We start from the raw sequence: 22,311 nt of genomic DNA on the forward strand, positions 1-22,311 counted from the left end.
AAAAAAAAAAAAAAAAACTCGACAGGCATGCCTGTAATCCTAGCACTTGAGAGGTACACAGAATGATCAATGTGTTCTTGGTTATGAAGTGAATTTAAAGCCAGCCTGGGCTATATGAAACCCTGTCTCTAAAAACCAAATAAATAAATAGCTGAAATTGATGTGATGCTAAAGTCTATGTCAAAAAATAAAGAAGGTACTGAGATAGAAAAAAAAAAAAAAGGAAAGTTGCCATAGTCATAGTGTCTCTTCACAGCAACAGAAATCCTAACTAAGACAACAACTTTTTGAAAAATCACTATTCTTGACCTTAACCTAATTTGCCACTTCTCTGGAAAGAATTTCTATAGCAACCAGCATGAAGGAACCACATCAGAGAAGAGAAAATTTGTAACTGTCCTGAAAACTGAAGCTAAGTAAGAAATAACACAAGGAAAATTAAAGGCTTATTATTACATTTAAGTGTTGTAATTCCCAGTGGAGCATCAATAACTTACAGAGGAAATTATAGTCTAGGATTTGAAGATTAGAAGTTTCTAGTAATGATACCCTTTTGAGGAAAGACACAATTTTGATTGTAAAAATATCCCTTAATAAAATATATGGATTGAGTTCTAACTATATAGTACACAATACACTACATATAATTTCATACACTAATGTCTCTATAAATGTCAAACTACCCGAGACATATGTGAAGTGAAAAGGTACTGAGTCAGCGGGTTAAGAAGGTAAAAAGGTAAAAGGTTCCTGACAACTAGAACTTGCTTTATCAGCCCCCTTAGGGAAAAAGCTAATGGGACTGATTCAAGTGGGTTTTGTTTTTTGAGGCAGGATCTGTACATGTGCCTGGGTTAGCCTGGAACTCGCTACGTCAATGATTCTCAACCTGTGAGTTGCAACCCCTTTGGGACAGAAAGACCCTTTCACAGGGATCAAATATCAGATATTTATGTTATGATTTCATAATAGTAGCAAAACTAGTTATGAAGCAGCAACGAAAGGGTTCTACGGCTGGGAATCACCACAACACGGAGAACTGTATTGAAGGGTTTCAGCATTAGGAAGGGTGAGAACCACTAAGCTAAGTGGCTTACTGTGTTCAGAGGTAAAGAATCACTTTTAGGTCCAACCTAGTGCCAAAACCTAGGAAGAAAAGCAGTGGCGAAGGCTAAAGACCACTTCTGAGGAAGGCACCTGACTAAAGGGTGAAGCACAGCCCTCAAGAAGTGTTCACAGCAGCCTCTAACTTTACATTCCTCTAGATTCAAGTCATAATACATGATGTACACACTGAAAAAGATAACAGCAGTTACTTAAGTGATGAAATGAGGCCAGACTCAAAAACACCATCTTAAAAGGAACTTTAGCAGTAAGGAAAATTCACAGATTACACAAAACTGCAAAGTTATTTATCTTTTAAGTTTTCTTTCTATTCTTTTTTGGTTTTTCAAGACAGGGTGTCATTGTGTAGTTTTGGTGCCTGTCCTGGATCTCACTCTGTAGACCAGGCTGGCCTTGAACTCACAGAGATCCGCCTGGCTCTGCCTCTTAAATGCTGGGATTAAAGGTGTGCGCCATCACTGCCCCCAGTATTTTTTAAGCTTTCTATGTTAAGATTCTATTAAATATTACCTATATATACTATACTGACAAGTACATAAAACAATGTTCTCTACATTTAATGGTAAGCCAGTGAGAACTGATTTCTTAAAACACATTCACTATGAATTTCATTTAAAATCTTTTTCACTGCTTTTAAATAAAACACGAATTTCCAAAATTGGTTTTCTTTGTGAAAACTGTTGTCACCTTTTCAATTTTTAAAAAATTTATTTTTAAATTATGTCTCTGTGTGTGTCTGTATGTGTATGTTACAAGTGCGCACAGAGGCCAAAAGAGTGTGTTGGAACCCATGGCACCGGAGCTAACTGATATGAATGCTGGAAACTGATCTTGGGTCCTCGCAGAGCAACATAAAACTCATTTACTTATTTACTTTGGTTTTTGAAGACCAAGTTTCTCTGTGTAGCCCTGGCTATCCTGGAACTCACTTTGTAGACCAGGATGGCTTCCTTTACCTCCACAACCAGTTAATTAACTCTTTTTTTTTTAAAGATTTATTTATTTACCACATATATAGTATGTCTGTACACCAGAAGAAGGCACCAGATCTCATTACAGATGGCTGTAAGCCATCATGTGGTTGCTGGGAATTGAACTCAGGACCTCTGGAAGAGTAGCCAGTGCTCTTAACCCCTGAGCAATCTCTCCAGCCCCCAAGACTGAATATTCTTTTATTTTGTTTTGTTTTGTCTTTTTGTTGTTGTTGTTGTTGTTGTTTTGTTTTGGTTTTCGAGACAGGGTTTCTCTGTGTAGTTTTGGTGCCTGTCCTGGACTAGCTCTGTAGACCAGGCTGGCCTCGAACTCACAGAGATCCACCTGGCTCTGCCTCCTGAGCCCTGGTATTAATGGCATGCGCCATCATGGCCCAGCTAATTAACTCTTGATAACCAATCTCTCCAGCACCTTGCTACTTCTTTTCTAAGTCATAATATTCCAAAGTAAAAGATTCCTGAAAGTTTGGAGATTTTAATAGATTTTTTTTAAAGATTTTATTTATTTATTATGTATACAGCATGTATGACAGCAGGCCAGAAGAGGGCACCAGATCTCATTACAGGTGGTTATGAGCTACCATGTGGTTGCTGGGACTTGAACTCAGGACCTCTGGAAGAGCAGCCAGTGCTCTTAACCACTGAGCCATCTCTCCAGCTCCCTTAATAGACTTTTAGTAGTTCAAGTCACCTTTTAAAATCAGCCCTTCTCTGCAAAATATGTTTTGTTTTTCTTAGGCAGGGTGGCAGGGTCTCATTATGTAGCCCAGGCTAGCCTCAAATTCATACTCTTCTTTCCTTTGCTTAAGATAAGATTTAGACATATGCCATCATGTCTGGCTGTAAAATGGTAGGTTTTTGTTTGTTTGTTTTTAAGAATCCTCCAGTCCCAAAAGTTATTTTGAGTCACAATAACAAATCTGATTGGAAAATGATAACTCAATGTAGAAACAAATGTTCACGATGAAAAGAAAAATCTACTTATACCCAGTTCATTTTTCAGGTTGAAAAACACCAGCATTTAATTCTGTAATGTTTGTCTCTCTTTACTAGATCTTGTCCCAACAGTGTATATAAATGACTGCTCAGAATGACTGAGGTGGGGGGATATATCTCCAACCTTATTTTAAAAAAGAAAAAATGTCCTTGGGCACAGGCCTTTCTTTCAACCCTGACCTAGGGAGACAGAGGCAGGTGGATATCTGAGATTTCCAGGTCAGCCAGAATTGCATAGTGAAATTCGTCTCAAACTAAACAAAACTTCTCAACCCCTGCCAGTTTTCTAGGCTCTACCATTTACCTCCTCACTGTCCACATTCAACCTACCTTAACCACTAATTTGTAACAACTCTAACATATAAAGGACTTCTTCATGAAATTCACTGATTACCCTTCCATTCTTAACTGTTTCTATAATGCATTGAATAATGTCAGTTACTCCTACAAATGCTGCCCAAGTAGATACTAAATGCCAAGCTGCTACAGGACTCTTAAGTGCTGCTTCTCTTCCCCACATTGGACTGATTGTTGGTGGTTCCCCTAACTTCTTCAATTTTCTCTTCTAAGTTTCCTATGGTGATTTAGTCTATTTTTATACTTTCTACTACCAACGGTCCTGCTAACTTTGAAACCAGTATCTCAAGTTCAGATATTTCTTTTGAATGCCAGGACTAAATTATATATAAACAAATAAGGTCCAGCTAGAGTCTCAACCTTCCTAAGTCTAAAACCACCTCATTCCCTAATCTCCAATAAATCTGCTTTTTGTTTGTTTGCTTTTCGAGACAAGGCTTCTCTGTGTAACAGTCCTGGCTGTCCTGGAACTCTCTCTGTAGAGCAGACTGGCCTCAAACTCACAGAGATCCACCTGCCAAATAAATAAATAAATAAATAAATAAATAAATAAAGCCAAAGAACTTATCAAAAGAAGGGAATTCCCTCGAGTTTCATTTTAAAAATCCAGTCAACATCATACTCAACAGGGAAAGATTTAAAGAATCCCCTTTAAGATTACGAACCAGCAGGGCCAGGCGGTAGTGGCACATGCCTTTAATCCCAGCATTCAGGAGGCAAAGGCAGGTGGATCTCTCTGAGTTTGAGGCCTGGTCTACAAAGCAAGTTCCAGGACAGCCAAGGCTGTTTCACAGAGAAACTCTGTCTCAAAAAAAAAAAAAAAAAAAGGAACCAGTGGTTGGAAAGATGGCTCAGCAGTTAAGAGCACTGACTGCTCTTCCAAAGGATCTGGATTCAATTCCCAGCACTCACACGGTGGCTCACAACTGTCTAATTCCAATCCTAGAGGATCTGACACCCTCCTCTGTAGGCATTGCATGTACATGGTGCATGTCCTACAGGCGGGCAAAGCATCCACACAAATAGAAGTATATGAACACTTTAAAAAGGATTAGGAACCAAGTAAGGAAGCCTGCTTTAATCACTACTACACAATGTATTGAAACTAGAACTATAAAAAGAAATAAAAGGCTCTCTTCTCACAGATGTCATTATCTTCTAGAAAAAACAAGAACTAGTAATTTGACAAAGTGCAAAGTACAAGATCAAGACTCAAAAACAATGTTTCTATATACAAACAGTGAACATCTGAAAAGAAAATGTCTAAAGCCATGCCAGGCAGAGGTGGTGCATATCTTTAGTCCCAGCACCCAGGAGGCAGAGGCAGGTGGATCTCTCTGAGCCCAGCAAGAGAGTTCCAGAACAGCCAGGGCTACACAGAAAAACTGTCTGGGGCTGGGAGGTAGTGAAACTTGTCTCAAACTAAACAAAACCTTCCCAATCCCTGCCAGTTTTCTAGGCTCTACCATTTACCTTCTCACTGTCCACATTCAACCTACTTAAACCACTAATTTGTAACAACTCTAACATATAAAGGACTTTTTCATGAAATTCAATGATTTCATGAAAAAGAAAAAAATGTATTATATGCATTATCTAACTTAATCCTCACAATGACCCTGAAAGCATTATTATTAATTTCACAGATAAGGAAACTGAAGCAAAGGTAGTATGTTACGGCATTTTTAACATTTAAAAGCTCTAGTAACCAAACATACATACTTGTACTTTATTTCTTTGACTTTTGTTTTTGTTTTTCTATTATTTTTTTTTTAAGACAGAGTTTATCTGTTTAACAGCCCTAGTTGTCCTAGATCTCACTCTGTAGACCAGGCTGGCCTAAAACTCACAGAGATCCACCTGCCTCTGTCTCCCAAGTTCTGGGATTAAAGGTGTGTGCTGCAGGTGCTGCCACCACCCAGCTTCTTTGGCTTTTTGAGACAGGTCTCTTGTAGCCCTGGCTGACCATAAACTCCTGATCCTTCTGCCTCCACCTCCCAAGACCTGGGATGACAAGCATGTGTTAACCTTTTTTCCTTATTTTTAAAAGGAAATTCCTTCTTTGCTGATAACACTAGCCAGCTTATCAATGTACATAATATGATAACCATTCCTCTCCTACCATCACTTAAAACATTCTTTCTGTTAGAGGAAAGGAGGGGACATTATCTCTTACATCAACATCCTTTCCCATCCCTACTTCAAGACTGATGCTCTTACCCATTAACAAACAAAACACTTGAATATTTACTATGTCCTAGACAGTGTGCCAGGATTCTCTGCCCTCAGAATGTATCAACCTATTAATTGATCTGTCTTCAATCTTAAAAAGAAAAAGAATTTATTGGATTTATTTTTCAAACAATTAAAATATAATATATATTTATAGTTCCAGGCCCTAAAAAGCAATCATGGTAGTTTTTTTAAGAACAAAGTTTTAAATCATAATATCATAATAGAGGCCAACTTGAAAAACATCTCTAGTGAGATGACATTCAGAAACTGGCATGAGAACCTCACAGAGCCACAGGACAATCACCCTCACAGTGTTGCAATCTTTTTCACATATAGGAAGCAAGCTGGCATGTCCCTCTGGAACAGAGGAGTGGCCTCAGCATGGTCAGGAAGACAGCTCCCCATAGCTGCACTCCTGTTCTCTTGGGCTGCCACCACCTGGCCTCTCAAGCCTATAGTTCACTACAATTCTGTCCATTTCAAACACAAGAATGCAATTTAGTTTAAATGCCACTTTCTTCAAGAATCTGACATTTCAGATACAAGTAATTTGAGGATCCTCTTAAAAAGAAATTTCAACTTCCTCATAATCAACTACTTTATGTGGAAATGGCATTATTAAAATGGCTCAAACCATTCTTGAACACATGTGACAGATTCAGTCCAGCTTCTAACTAGCAAATGTCTTGCCCAAGTCCTTCCTTTTGTATCTCCTCTTTCTGCCAATCATGTGCTTTATTTGCCCCTTCATTGTAATACAGAACTGCATGATGAAGTCTATATCACCAGGATTGGCCAGAAGGTTGTTGTGGCATATTTGTACACTGTGAAGATGTATTGCTCTGAATGATGTAATAAAAGCTGATCGGCCAATAGCTAGGCAGGAAGGGTAAGTGGGATTTCTAGAAAGACAGAGGAAGAGGAGGAGGAATCTAGGGGCACAACTTATACCAGCAAGCCACCAAAGAGACACAGAGGGAGTTGGACATACAGAATGAAGAAAGGTAAAAAGCCACATGATAAAGTGTAGATTAATAGAAGCAAGTTAATTTAAGTTATAAGAGGTAGTGGGACAAGCCTAAGCTAAGGCCAAGCTTTCATAATTAATAATAAATCTCTGTGCCATTATTTGTGAGCTAGCAGCTTAAAGAAAAATCCAACTACACAAGGTAAAGACCATAGCCACAGAATGCCTTTCACAGCTGAATGGCAAAATTAGAATTCTTATGTAAGCCTTTGAATGAAAGGACAAAACTCCTCACTCTGGTTGGTAATGAAGAGCTGTTGTATGAGTCTTCCATCAAAGAAGGATCCACTTTGGGAGAAAGGAACACTATGAAAAGATTTAGGTGGTACATTCCCAAGTCAAAAAAGTACCAACACTGTAACAGGTAAACTCTAATCATGGAGACAAAATCAGGCCCAGTGTCACAACCCACTGGACTGCTGTGAAAAGGGTAGATTTGTCCAGCCATGTATGTGAAAAATTAGCACGCCACTGAGGGTTTCCCATGGACACATTCTCTAATAATGTCCCCTTCAGACATTCTGGTACTCTCAGCTCCCTGCAGAGCCACAGTCTCTCACAGGGCTTCAGAATGACAGGCTGGGTGGGAACCTGAACAGGCATTTCCATTTTGACCTGCAGCACCACCTCCAGCTGCCAAGATCAGATTGATTGATTTTTATGTGTGTAAGAATGTTTTGCTTCTATGTATCTACATGCACAGAGGCCTGGTATACACAGAGGCCAAAAGAAAGTGTACGATCCCCTGAAATTAGAATTACAGATGTTTGTTGAGTCTTCTTGTGAATGTTGGGAACTGAACCTGGGCATTCTAGAAGAGCAGTCAGTTGTCTTAACTGCCAATAATGCTCTATCCTCAACCTTGTTTTCTGAGACAGGGTCTCTGTAGTATGTAATGAGTCCCAGAGCCAGAGCAATGGCTCACCAAGTTAAAAGCAGCTACCTTCTCAAGTTTGACAACCTGAGTTCAGATCCTGGAATTCACATGGAAGAAGAGAACCAACTACTCCAATCTGTCCTATGACCACCACACACGCACCATGTTACACATACACACGTACCTTGTTACACATGCAAACACATATGCCAATGTCGGGGAGAACAATGAGTTAGTCCTCCTGATGGCACACACCTGTAACCCAAGTACTCTAGAGGCTAAGATGAGAGAATTGTGTATTCTAGGCCAGCCTGGGCTACATGGTAACAATTGATCACAAAACAAAATAAAGTATTACAGAGGACTGAGAACATTTCCTTCCTCTAAAATCAAGACTACAACAGGGTTGTCCACTCTCCCTTTTCTTATTTGATATAGTGCCCCAAGTCTCAGCTCTAGCTAAGACGAGTGCAGGACAGAAAATGAATAATAGGAAAGGGAAGAAAGAAGTGAAACTACCTCCATTTGTGGATGACATGGTTCTCTACTTAAAAGACACTTTTGGGTCTACCAGAAAACTCTCAAACTAACAAACACAGTAAAGTTGCAGTATACAAAGTCAATGAAAATAAGAAATGTAGCCTTCTCTATACCAACAGTGTACTCATAGAGAAAGAATTCAGGAAAAAATATTTCATTCAAAATAACTCCCCCCACCCCCAAAAAAAGTATTTAGGAATACATCTAACCAAAGAAGCGAAAGACCTCCCATAACAAACTTCAAGATACTAAGAAAGGAAATCACAACACATTCCATGCTCCTGGATTGACAGAATTAATATTATGGAAATGGCTATAATTATACTACCAAAATTAATTCAGGTTTAATGAAACACCTACCAAAATTCTGAGATATTTCACAAGTTTAGCAAAACCAACCAAACCAAAACAAAACAAAACAAGAATACATATGGAACCACAAAAGACCATGTGTTTTAGGTTAGGGTTTTATTGCTGTGAAGAGACACCATGACCATGACAACTCTTGTAAAGGAAAACATTTAATTGGGGTTGGCTTATGGTTCAGGGGTTTAGTCCACTATTGTCATGGCAGGAAGCATGGCAGTGTGCAGGCAGACATAGTGCTGAGGAAGGAACTTAAGAGTTTTACATCTTGGTCCATAGGCAGCAGGAAAAAGAATGAGCCACACTAGGCCTAGCTTGAGCATCTGAGACCTCCAAGCTCACCCCTACAGTGACATACTTCCTCAAACAAGGCCACACCAACTCCAACAAAGCCACATCCCCCAATAGTGCCACTTCCACTGGGCCAAGCATTCAAATACAAGTCTAAGGGGGCCATTATTCCTATTCAAACAATCACACCACGAACAGCCAAAGAAGGAACAAGGAGCAAGGTTATTTGGGGTTTTTTGTTTGTTTGTTTTTTAGAGACTGGTTTTCTCTATGTAACAGTCCTGGCTTTCCTCGAATTCACTCTGTAGACCAGGCTGGCCTCTAACTCACTGAGATCCACCTGCCTCTGCTTCCCAGGAGCTGGAATTAAAGGCATGCACCACCACGGCCCAGCAAGCACTTTTTTAAAAAAAGATTCGTTTTTATTTTTAAAATAAAAATTTAATTTAAAAACTGTCTGTGTGTATCACATGTATATAGGTGCCCAAGGAGGCCAGAAGGTAAGATTCCCCTGGTGTTGGAGTTATAGGCAGTTATGAGCACCAACCTGGGTCCTGGGATCCAAATTGGGATCCTCTGAGAAAGCAGCAGTACACATTTTAAACCATTGAGCCATCTCTCCAGCCCCCTGAACGGATTTTTATCAACAGAAGTCCTACAGAATAAAATGGCATTTCCTAAAACACTCAAAGAACCCATAACTTTTTGTTTTTTACTTTTGGAATTTTATTTTCTCACTATGTAGCCCTGGTTGACCTGAACTCTCCATGTAGACTTGACTGGCTTTGAACTCACATGTCTGCCTCTGCTTCTGGAGTGCTGAGACTAAAGGCATGTTCCATTATGACTAGCTCAAAGCAGCAGCCACTATCTATGCATGATTATTAGTCCTCTGAAATATGCTGATGCAACTGAGGAACTACATTTTAAATTTTATTTGATACTTAAATTGATGCAAACAAAAGTATTATTCAATAGTAAATGGATGAGCTATTAAGCCAGGAAAAGACATGAAGGAACCTTAAACACAATGTAAAGTACAAGAAGGCAGTCTAAAATGCTACATACTCTAAGAGGGAAAGGAAAGACTATGAAGACAGTGAAAGGAGCAGTTGTTGCCTGAGGCACAGAGGAATGGGAAGGAAATACATAAGTGCCACACATACACAGGTACATGTTATTTATACACACAGGATATTTAGCATTATGTATTTGGCAAAACAAGTTACTGCAAAAATTTATCTTTCTGTACAATGTTTCTATAAATCCAAACTTCTCTAACAGAAATCTATATAAAGGCTTAGTGAGATGGGTCAATTGGGTAAAAACCTTTGCTGCCAAGCCCAATGACCCTGTGACACATAAATATAAACTAATTAAATAAACATAATAAAAGAGTTCTTAAAAATAAAATCTATTGCCAGGTATAGTGGCACCCATCTTTATTCCAGCACTCAGCAGGCAGAAGCAAGTGGATCTCTGTGAGTTTGAGGCCCACCTGGTCTACATGAGTTCCAGGACGGCCAGCCTTACTACATAGTAAGACTCTGCTCAAAATAGATTAGACAGACAGACAGACAGACAGACAGATAGATAGATAGATAGATAGGTAGATAGGTAGGTAGATAGATAGATAGATAGATAGATAGACAGACAGACAAATAGATAGACAGACAGACAGACAGAAAGACAGAATCTATTTAAAAGTTTAAATTCAAGATGCTGGAGAGGGGCTGGAGAAATGGCTCAGAGGTTAAGAGTACTGACTGCTCTTCCAGAGGACCTGAGTTCAATTCCGAGCAACCACATGGCATCTTACAATCGTCTTCAACTCCAGTTCTAGGGAATCTGACACCAATGCATATAAAATAAAGTTAAATAGATTAAAAAAAAAAAAAAAGATGCTGGAGAGATGACTTAGTGGGTATGAACACCTGCTGTAAGCCAAAGTTTAAATCCTCAGTTCCAACATTTAAAAAAAAATAAAACAAGCCAATGCCTTTAGTATCTGCACTCAGAAGAGAGGCAGGAGGATCTCTGTGAGTTTGAGGTCAGCCTGGTCTACAGAGAGGAGTTCCAGGACAGCCATGATGGTTACACAGAGAAACCCTGTCTCTAGAAACTTACAAAAAAAAAAGGATGAGGGATTATAAAATGTAAATCTTAAAAAGAACTCCAACTCCAGAGGATCTAGCTCCTTCTTTTAGCCTCCATAGCCACCCGCACCCATGTAGTACGCATCACACTCAGGCACACACACAGACACTTGTAAATTTTTGAAATCATTGAAAAGAAAAGAGCACTTGGACAGTTTTCACTTGGAAGTTTATGTTCTAACAGCTTTCTCTTACTTATGTTGGAGATGTGGCTCAGTTGGTGGCATGCTTGCCTAGCATGCATAATGCCTGGGATTCCAGACCTAGCATAAAACTAGGTGTGGTGGAATACACCTGTAATCCCAGCACTTGGGAGGTTGAGGCAGAAGGAGCAGATGCAGGTAAGATGAGAAGTTGGCTATACAGAAGATTTTGAGGCCAGCCTAGACTACATGAGACTATCTCAAACAAAGCAAAACAAAATAAAGCAAAACCCACTACTATTCTCTACTATACACTTCTATAATGTTTTTGTGATTCTCAAGAAATATTATAAAAACATTAAAATTTCCACAGTGAACTTATTGTTAGGAGTAATATATGGCATGATATACTATTTAATCATACTCAATAGTCTACAGGTAGTAGGCAGGTAGCTGCTGCTCTAGGCTAACATGGGTGATGGGTTTTTTTTGTTCTTGTTGAAAGTAATTTCTTTTACTAGTCTCCTTGTTAAATAAGTTACCTATAGCTCTTCTACTCTCACACTTAATTTACAACTTCATTCTGCTTTAGAACTATACAAAAGGTAGTCAAGATTTGTATAATTATGAGTAGGGCATATCCAAAGAAGCTCAAGTAAGTCCTTTGGTCCAGACTGGCCTGGAACTATCTATATACCCTAGACTGACTTCAAACTTGTCATCCTTCTGACTCAGCCCCACCAGTGCTGAGATTATAGGAATCTACAACCAGGTCTGACTCCTTTGTTCACATTTCAAGATTCCTGTATTCATTAAGAAACACTGAAGAGGGGGCTGGTAAGATGGCTCAGCACTTAGGAGAGCTAGTTTCTCTTCCAGCTGACCTGAGTTTGAGTATGTTGGGTGGTTCACAGCAGCCTATAATTCCAACTCCTGGGGATCTGACACCCTCTCCTGGACTCTGTGGACACCGACAGTATTCTCTCTCTCTCTCTCTCTCTCTCTCTCTCTCTCTCTCTCTCTCTCTCTCACACACACACACACACACACACACACACACACACACACACACACATGAGAGAGAGAGAGAGACAGAGAGACAGACAGACAGAGGCAGAGACTTACTTTTAAAATAAATCTTTAAAAAAGACAGACAAGGAGCTTGAGGAAATGACTCAAGCCAATAAGTGCTCTCCATGCAAGCATGAGAACCTGAATTCAGACCCCTAGAACCTGAGGGCACAGTGGCATGTGCCTGTAGTCACAGTGTTGGTGGCATGAATCTCACTGGCCAGCCAGTCCAGCTAATAGATGAGCTTCAAGTTCACTAAGAGACCCTGTCTCAAAAGTTCAAGGTGGACAGGCCTGAGAGATGATGGCTCAGTGGGTAAAGGCACTGGCCACCAAGCCTGATGACCTGAGTTCAACCCCTAAAGTAGAAGAGAACCAACTCTTTCAAGTTGTCCTTTGACCTCCACATGCATGCTGTGGCATGCACACACCCACACACGTGAAGGTTATAGTAATATCGGAAAGATTCTCAACACCTTCCTCTGGCTTTCACCTGCATGCACACACTCATACAACATATACACACAAGAAAATACTAAAGGGCTAATCAGTCTATATGGCAACACTGCTGCAGACTAATAAATCTCATGGCTGAAAATACAAAAAATAATCTTAAGAAACTCTGAAGTAAAAAATGTCTTTATATAAATGTCTGACAAACTATTCTTACACTCTAACCTCCCAAGATAATTCAAATCCAGCCTTGACCAGGAGACATTAAACTGAACCCTAGGAAGCATACTGATTTTGAAATCTGAGTGTTCTGGAACAGGCCAATCTGAGAAAAGAAGTCTTTCTGAACCCAATCCTGAAGAACACCTGACCCCTGAGCATAAATACAGTCAGAGCCAAAGCTAAACCAGGTCAGAAAACCCTGCCAAGGAACATCCTGACCTGAGACAGTCACCAAACAGGGATCACTTAACAGTTTATTCATTTTGTGGGAGACTGACCACTCATAGATGAAAAAACAGACTAATCGAGGCTATCAAATCCCTATTAAGGCCCTAAGGTCTTGAAGACATTGCAAAATTATAAATGAGTTATGGCATAAAGAGGGGAGAAAAATGGATCAATGAGGAAGCTCAATTATCAGATGTCCTAGCTTAATATCATTGACTATTTATTATAAAAATTATTTTTAATTTTTCATGAAGCAATTCAAAGGTACAATTACCTAACATACTGTAGCAATGCCAAAAATCTGTCTTGCTAAAAATGTGAGTTTCTAAGTGCTGGAGGAGATGACTCAGGTTTAGCGCACCCGTTGCTTTTGCAGAGAACCTGAATTTGGTTCCCAGCACCCATTTGGTGGCTCACAACTATCCGGAAGATCTATATCCTTTTCTGACGTCTGCAGGAACAAGAATGGTGTACACAAATACACTCATACATATAAAATAAAAAGTGGAAGATAAAAAAAATTATGTCCGGGCTAGAGAGATGGCTCAGAGGTTAAGAGTACCAACTGCCCTTCCAGAGGTCTTGAGTTCAATTCCCAGCACCCACATGGTGGCTCACAACCATTTGTAATGAGATCTGGCACCCTCTTCCATATACATAATAAATAAATCTTAAAAAAAAAAGAATGTCCATATTTTATAGCATTTGGACCTGCTATAAAGAAAATTAAGCATTTTTTTAAAGAATTCAAATTTATACTTTCTTGATCTTTTTTAAATTTTATTTTATAATTTAATTTTACTATCAGCCACGGATTCCCCTGTCCTCCCTCCTCCTACCCATCCCCAACCCGTCCCGCCCTCCCCGCAATCCCATCTCCTCCAGGGCAAGGAGGACTCCTTCTTGATCTTACTAAGTATTTGGCAGTGTACAAATAAAGAAAGTTAGGGGCCAAGTACAATATTATAAACAATTCACAGTAGGAAAAAGATATTTGTCCATACAGAAGATGCTTCTAGGTTTAATAATGACGCATAGGGTGGCTGTGGTAAAACAGCTAATCTGTGTCACAAGACCTAGGTTTGAGCTCATTCTTATCTATTAATTACAGGATCTTTTCACTATTTACTTAACTGCTTCTAACCCCAGATTCTGTATATGTGAAATAAGGGTAACAATGCAACCACTAAGGCACCATAACTAGGACTAAATAAATGGTGTTAATGAATATGCTCTCAAAAACTACACGCACACGCACACACACAGCTTTGTTTGTTTTCTTGAGGCAGGCCTCATTCTAGTCCAGACTTATCTGGAATTTACTCTGTAGCCCAGTCTCAAATTTGTAGTGATCCTCTTGCCTCTGTCTCTAAGAGCGATTACCACAGCTCTGGGGATTTTCTGGTTTGTCCTGAAACCCTGTAGACCAGGCTGGCCTTGAACTCACAGAGACCTGCCTGGTGCTGATATTAAAGGCTAGTTTGGGTTTTTTGTTTTTTGTTTTTGTTATTGATGACAATGTTTTGTGCTGGGGCTAGAACCCAAGCCCACATGAATAGTAAGCAAGCACAGTCATAACATATCCCCTAACCCTATAATTTTTAAATGATATACAATATTCTCTTTTCCAGTCTCTTCATAGGGCGGTGGTGGCACACACCTTTAGTCCCGGCACTCGGGAGGCAGAGGCAGGCGGATCTCTGTGAGTTCGAGGCCAGCCTGGGCTACAGAGTGAGTTTCAGGACAGGCTCCAAAGCTACACAGAGAAACTCTGTCTCAAAAAAACAAACAAACAAAAAAACCCCAAAACAAACAAACAAACAAAATGCAAATCTAATGGCTAGACATAGTACAAGCCTTTAATTCTAGCACTCAGGAAGCAGAAGCAGACAATCTCTATGAGTTTGAAGCCAGCCTGGTCTACATAGGAAGCTCTAGGAAAGTCAACACTTACATAGTAAGACCCCGCCCCAAAAAAATAATTAATTAATTAACGAATTAAGCTGGGCAGTGTGGTACACGCCCATAATCACAGCACTCAAGAGGCAGAGGCAAGCAGATCTATGTGAGTTTGAGACCTACCTGATCTACACAGCAAGTTCTAGGACAGCTAGGACAAGCTCTCACCTTGTAGCCCAGGATAGTTTCAAACTTGTGACAACCCTCCTGCCTTTTTGTATCTTAAGTGCTGGAGCTATAGGCATGAGCCATCACACTCAACTGTAATTTAATCCTTCAGTTACAGTCTCAAAGCTTTATACAGGAAATGTTTAAATATTTCTTGAGAAAATCTGAATTAAAAAAGACTACATTGACAGTGAAGATATGAAAACTGAGGAATCATATCTTAAAACAGTTTTGACAAAAAACAAAAACAAAACAATGCCCTATGAGACATTTTAATGTTTAATAAAAATAAGTATGCTGACTCTAAAAAACAAAACAAATAGAAAAACAAAAGATGCTGACTCTGTCCACAAGTGGTCAATACCCAATTTCAGATTAAGAAAAAAAAATTTACCATTTAATGACTTTTAAAAAGATTTTAGCCAGGTGGTGGTGGTGGTAGTAGTAGTAGTAGTAGTAGTAGTGGTACACACCTTTAATCCCAGCACTTGGGAGGCAGAGGCAGGCGGATCTTCGTGAGTTCAAGGTCAGCCTGCTCTACAAAGCAAGTTCTAGGACAGCTAGGGCTACAGAGAAACCCTGTCTCTAAAAATAAAAATAAAAATAGACTTTTGTGTGTGTGTGTGTGTGTGTGTGTTTAATATATGCATGTGTATATGCAGATACACAACACACAGCCAAGTGCTCATCGGGAAGCCACAGAAGGTCTCTGGGTAGGTAGCCTGCTGCTCTAGCTCTCTGCCTTATTCCTTTAAGACAGGGTCTCTCAGCAAACCCAGAGCTAGGCTGGTGACTAGTAAAACCTCACTGATTCTCCTGTCCTGCCCCCATCACAAAATGAGGTTACAAGCATGCACACCAGCCACACCCTGTGTTTTACCTGAGTGCTTGGGATTTGAACTTATATTCTCACACCTGCACAGTAAGTACTTTTACCCACTGAGCCATCTCTCCCTGGTTCCCTAGTCGAAGACTTCTGTTTTCAGAAAAATTGTATCAAATGAAATTAGTAAGTCCTTGATGAAACAATGTTTTTTTTCAAAACTTAAAAATCTACAAACTCATCAATTAGTATTATGTAACGGTTATAATATGTTTAGGGCCATAAATGAATATAATATAAGTATCATTACAATACACATAATAGTCTATCTGTGCCTAACAAAATTCAGTATGAAGAAAAACCACCAATTTGAGTTCTTCAACAACAACAAGAAAATGTTCTGAAATCCGTAGCCACCCCCTCCAAGAGTCACAAGTCACATTAGCAGGAACCATATAATGTGAAAGTTGTCTCTCCATTATTCCAAAGATCAAATCAATAAAATAAGGTTGGTGATAGGAATCTGCTATACTATACTTCAAATCCTAAAAAAGATGGCTCAATTTATGTTTTATAATTATTCACCACCAATTCTTGCAGCAGAACTAGAAACTAGTACTGATAAATAATTTCATATTACTGAACAATGCTTTTAACAACGACAAAGACAAATTCTAATTAGGAATTTACCCTAGAAATTGGCAAAAGCTATCAATCAGTATTTTCTTTGTTTAGGTCAACCTTCCTTTTAAGAATGTTAACTCAGGCTGGGCGGCAGTAGTGGTGGTGGTGGTGGTGGTGGTGGTGGTGGTGGTGGCGCACACTTTTAATCCCAGCACTCAGGAGGCAGAGGTGAACAGATTTCTGTGAGTTTGAGGCCAGCTTGGTCTATAGAGCGAGATCCAGGAAAGGTGCAAAGCTACAGAGAAACCCTGTCTTGGCAAAAAAAAAAAAAAAAGAAAAAAGAAAAGAAAAAAAAAAAAAGAATGTTAACTCAGCTGGGCGGTGGTAGCGAACACCTTCAACACCTTCAATCCCAGTAACTATACTAGAACTCAGGAGGCAGGGACAGGTGGATCTCTGTGAGTTTAAGGTCAGTCTGGTTTACAGAGTGAGTTCCAAAGCAACCAAGGCTACACAGAGAGGCCCTGTCTCAAAAGAAGGAAAAAAAGAAAGTTAACTCAGCCCAGCACTCAGGATGTTGAGATAGTAAGATTGTTAATTCCTGCCCAGCCTGGGCTACAGCAAGACCCTGTCTCCACAACAATAAAAGAAATACAAAGCCCTTAATAGATCCTGCAAGTGAATATTAAGCAGTCTTCTTGAATGCATTCAAGCTTTTTAATATACTTTTCTGCAGACACAGGAGAAACTGGAATAGAACTCACCTCTTCCTCTCTTTCTTGAAAATACATGTGGTAAAAGACTTGAAAAATTACGTTTAGGGGAAATAGTTAACTTTTATGTTTTAAGATATTACTGCAGTATAATATACTAATATATAAAAGAGCTGTCCTACTCTAAGCCTAGCTACTTAAAACAGAACACAACTGTTTCTTGTTTTTGAAAATTATCAGTAAAAGTGTCTATTGTTTAGCGTTTGGTTGGTTGATTTGGGTTTTTTTTTTTGAGACTGAACTCAGAATCTTTCTGTCTCAGCCTCCGGAGTGCTACAATTACAGGCATGCATCATAACGCCATGCTAAAAGTTTCTGAAATCTTAGAAAGTAGGCTTTAAATGTGAAATTTCAAACAGAGAAAAAGGTTCCTCTCCAGTGATTTTTAGGGTAAATTGGCAAAAATAAAAGAATATGGATGGGACAGACACAAGAAATCCTAAGGGGACAGATGAACCACTTCTCTCCTGAGTAAGTACTTCCAGAAGATAGGCACTGTACCAGAATGGTTAATGTCATTTCCTCTGCCCTACACAATTCCAAACGGCTAGTTGGAAAAGTTCTGCTCAAACCTTAACAATCTGTCTCCGGGTTGCCAGTAAGTGGCTTTGTTTCCAGTTTCACAGACTATTCTGGGATGTCAAGAGTTATATTATTGCTGCTTCAAAAGAGCCCTTGTTTCAGTTCACTGACCAGGGATGTGAGTGCTGGGATGTTTACCGAGACCTGATGTTTAGAATGATGTTGGGAAAGGTCCACCCCTTCTTACTGCTCCATCCTTCACTAACAACGGTATTTTGTGTATTTCTGTTGTTGTTGTTGTTGTTGTTGTGACACTTAAGTCTTTTTGAAAAGGGCACCTGCACATGGTTTCTCCTTGGCCAATAGGGTTTATCTAAAGGAACTCCAGGGAAACCGACACCCTAAAACCCATTTGGCCCAGGAAGGGGGCTGGGGAGGGAGCAGCCACGCCTGGCAGCGAGGCAGGAGCGGCGGCTGTTTACAGGCGCCTTCTCCCTCCCCCACCGCACAGACAGGGGTCCAAACAACATTTCCTGCGAGCAACTCTGCGCCCGCCGGCTGTCCTCCGAGGGACCGCGGAACCGGCCAGCCTCGGACCCCCACCACTCCCGCCCCAGCCTCCCCAGCCCTCCTTCCGTCCAGGGCGGTGTCTGCACCGCCCCTCGGCCTACCTACCCCGGCAGGCCCTCCGGGCGGCACGCGGAGGCCTGAGGCCTAAAGGACGCCGGCCACTGACAAGCTCCGGGGCCGGTCCCGAGCGCAGGGCGGGTGAGGACAGCCCCATCCCAGCCGCCGCTGCCTATTGTTCTCGGCCGCGGCCGCCCCGCTCCCCACGCTGCCGCCCGCCACTTGCTCACCGCGCTGGTCCGAGCAGCAGCTCCTCTCAGCTCCGAGTCCCCACGGCCGTCGTCACCGTCGCGGCAGCCGCCGCCGCCACCGCTGCCACCATCGACTCTGCCTCTGTCCCAGGCCGCGGGAGCACGGCCGTGGCCGCCACCGCCAGCGCCGCCTCCAGCCCCCCACCTGCTGCTGCTGAGGCTGCTCCTGCAGCAGGGGCCATCTTGTTGGTCGGCCTCCCCTTCCTCCTCCGCGTCCTCCACCGCCCGTCGCTCGTTGTCCTCGTCCCCTTCCTCTTCCTCAGACTCCGGCCCGCCCCGGAGTCTGGGGCGGAGATGAAGGCGAGGCTCCTCCTCACGGGGTGGGGCCAACGGAGTGGAGGGCGTGGTTAACGACGCGGGGCGTGGCCGGCGAAGGGCGTGGCCCGGAGGAAAGCTCTGAGTCACCAGCTCCAACGCCCTGCCCGGAGCCGGCGACGCGCCCCGCCCGTGTCCCGAGCTCTGTCGCGCCCTGAGCTGAGAAACTGGTCCCACCTCCTCCCCCGCCGCCCGCCCGGCCCGCGGCCACAGTGCCTGGCGGTCCTGGCGGGCAAGAGGCCAGGCGGTGCCTGTACGCTCGCTCCTACCGTGTCTCGCGCTGCCTCGGAACTTGTCACTTTCGCAGCTCTGGTCCCTTCTACTCTTGCATCTTTTTCTTCCGCTTACATCCCACCGTTCCCCAGCCGTGTGTGTGTGTGTGTGTGTGTGTGTGTGTGTGTGTGTGTGTGTGTCTGTGTCTGTGTCTGTCTGTCTGTCTGTCTGTCTTTGAGTCCCCAGAGTCTAGCCTCTGCTCCCAAGGGCTGTACGAGATTGCTCCGAAATGTTTTAAACTATGGACAATGAAGTACTCCGTACCGAAAGGAGAGAAAAAGAGACGGTTTTGACTCTTGCTGGAATAAAGATGCTAGTTTCCTTTGAGAAAAGCAGACACATCTATGACAGAATTCAGTTTAGCCAAACACTTTTTCCTGGAGAATTGAAAGCAATGGAATTCTAACACAACGCAGTACTAATTTCTCATTGAAACAATCCTCAGATCAACACACGTTTTATACTCCCCCACACTGCATTCTGCTTTTTGCTTCCGGCTTTCACTACGACAGCAGAGAATTTGTGGCCCTGCCCTTTTTTGTTTTGTTTCTGTTTGTTTGTTTTTTGTTTTTAAGAGAGAGGATCTGTCTATTATGTAGCCTTGACTGTCTTGGAACTTTGCTCTGTAGACCAGGCTGACCTCCAACTCAGAGATCCTCCTGCTTCTGCCCCGGGATTAAAACCATGTGCCCCATGCGCAACCTGTTCTGTCTTCACTGTGAAATCGCCAACTTTAATTAAAAAACAAAAAACAAATTAACAAACAACGTCTACCTCTCACCCAATAAACAATTATTGGGTAGTTGTTGGTTGGTTTGTTGTTTGTTTGTCTGGTTGGTTGGTTGGTTGGTTTTGGTTTTGGTTTGGCTGGGTTAGTTTTGTTTTTGTAACAAGGTATCCTGGTCTAGAAGTTCCAATCCTCTGCCTCCTGAGAGCTGAGATTATAGGTGTATGTCCCCATGGCTGGCTAGGCTTTGGTTCTTAAGACAGGCTCTTACCCTATAGCCCAGGCTAGCCTGAGAACACACAATGTAGCTCACAGGGGCTAGCCACCCTCCTTTTAACTTAAGAGTACTATAGGTGTGAGCCAGCACATCCAGCTCAGGTAGTTTTTATAATTATCTCTAAAATACCACACACTTTCCCAAACATTTAGGGAAAGTTCTTTGTAGTTGAATATAACTTCATGGTGGTAAAATTTCAGCTTATTTTTAGACTTATTAGTGCCTTTATTGATTGTGTTTGCTGCTTTTGAAGTGAGCTAAATCTGTAATCTCTTTACTGAATACAGTAGTTCCCACTTATCTGGAATTTGTATGATTCCAGTCACCTCTGGACAACTGCAAACCAAAAATGTTAAATGAAAAATTCCAGAAATAATTCGCAGAGTTTTCAATGGATTGCTATAATACATTGTTATAATAGTTCTACTTATCATTAGCTGCTGCTAACTATGTCCAACTTGTAAAATAAACCTAATTAATCTTATGTATAGGTAAACACATAGAGGATTCTATACTATTTTCCTTCAGTTCAGTCATCTGCTGAACACCTGGGAACCTATCTCCCAGATGAGAGCCTGGCTCTTGCATCTAATTTCCAGCTGTTGTAGGGATCAGGCCTGCAAGTATTGATCTAAAAGCTACTTCTTGGAAACCTTGCCCTCCTCAAACACCCAGGCCTCTGTCCCTTACTAAGAAAATCAGATTAATCTATTCCTCCTGCTTCTCCTCCTCCCCCCTTCTCACTCCTAGGGAACCTTCCACAACAGAAGGTTTTAGCAACAGTAGTTGCTAGGCAGACATGCCAACTTCTCTGTTTAGGTGAAAGCAAGGAACTCAGCTTCCATTACAAACAACCTAGATAGGAAAGTCCCTTAAAATAGGAATAGGGATACCTCAGTTGGCAAGAGTCCTTCAAAGTACCCTGCAAAATATGATTTTTTTTACAAGTTAAGTCTGTTTAAATATTTCAACTAAAAATAAGTTAAAAACAGAGGTTGCTCCAAGTTCATTTTAACAATATAATTAAGCAAATACTTGACAGAAAAAGAAGGCCATCTCTGAAGAAACAACTGTTTATAATAAAACTAACCTCTTTTATCTTTTGATTTCCACAATGAGATGAGAAGTGAGATACAGAAGATAATGTATCTCTTGAGACCAAGTCTTTTTCAAAGAGATGTGGTAATTCACCAAGGGGAAAAGACAGATAGTGTGAGCTTTATTTACAAATTAATGACTATTTATAAATTTTAGCCAGTAAATTAATCTCTTCCCTAATTTCACTGTTAAATTTTAAAAAAACATTACTAAGGTCTTGAAATTAGTTAGAAATTAATTAAAAGATTGAATTAGTTAGTATGTTGAAGTTTCTATGTGTATATAATTTAAATTTCAAGTTTAAAAATTGGAGCCAGGAAGTGTTGCACATGCCCTTAATCCCAGCACTCGGCAGAGGTAGAAAATCTCTGTGAGTTCAAGGCCAGTCTGGTCTACAAAGCAAGTTCGAAGACAGCCAGAACTGTTGCACAGAGAAACCCTGCCTCAAAAAACAAACAAACTTTAGAAATCGAAGCCAGACATGGTGGTTCTCACCTTCAATCCAGCACTCAGGAGGCAGAGGCAATTATATCTCTGTGAGCTAGAGGCCACCTTATTCTATATATTGAACCCCAGGCCTCCAAAGACTACCTAATGAGACCTTGTCTCAAAAATAAATAGTTAGGCAGTGATGGAGCACACCTTTAATCGCAGCATTCAGGAGTCAGAGGCAGGTGGATCTTGGTGAGTTCAAGGCCAGACAAGTTCTAGGCTACATAGTAAGAAGGTTTCAAAACTGTTACTTAAGACGAACAGTTTAAATGTTTTATAGTCATGTGCTTAGAAATCTAAGCC

At 41.1% G+C, this 22,311-nt stretch overlaps 1 protein-coding gene across 2 annotated transcripts in view; it reads right to left on the bottom strand.

Moving 5' to 3' along the window:
• The window catches only part of Rc3h1 (ring finger and CCCH-type domains 1), a 76,040-nt gene extending 56,941 nt beyond the window's left edge, over positions 1-19,099 (bottom strand). The window contains exon 1 of one of the 2 annotated variants that reach the window (XM_036202814.1): positions 18,806-19,099. The gene's annotated coding sequence lies outside the window, so the exon portion shown is untranslated. The remainder of the gene's footprint in view (positions 1-18,805) is intronic. The other variant, XM_036202813.1, reaches the window with a different exon arrangement.
• Between the last annotated feature and the right edge of the window lie 3,212 nt (positions 19,100-22,311).

Source organism: Onychomys torridus, chromosome 11 (genome assembly GCF_903995425.1).
Source record: "Onychomys torridus chromosome 11, mOncTor1.1, whole genome shotgun sequence".
In the NCBI taxonomy this organism is placed as follows: Eukaryota; Metazoa; Chordata; class Mammalia; order Rodentia; family Cricetidae; genus Onychomys; species Onychomys torridus.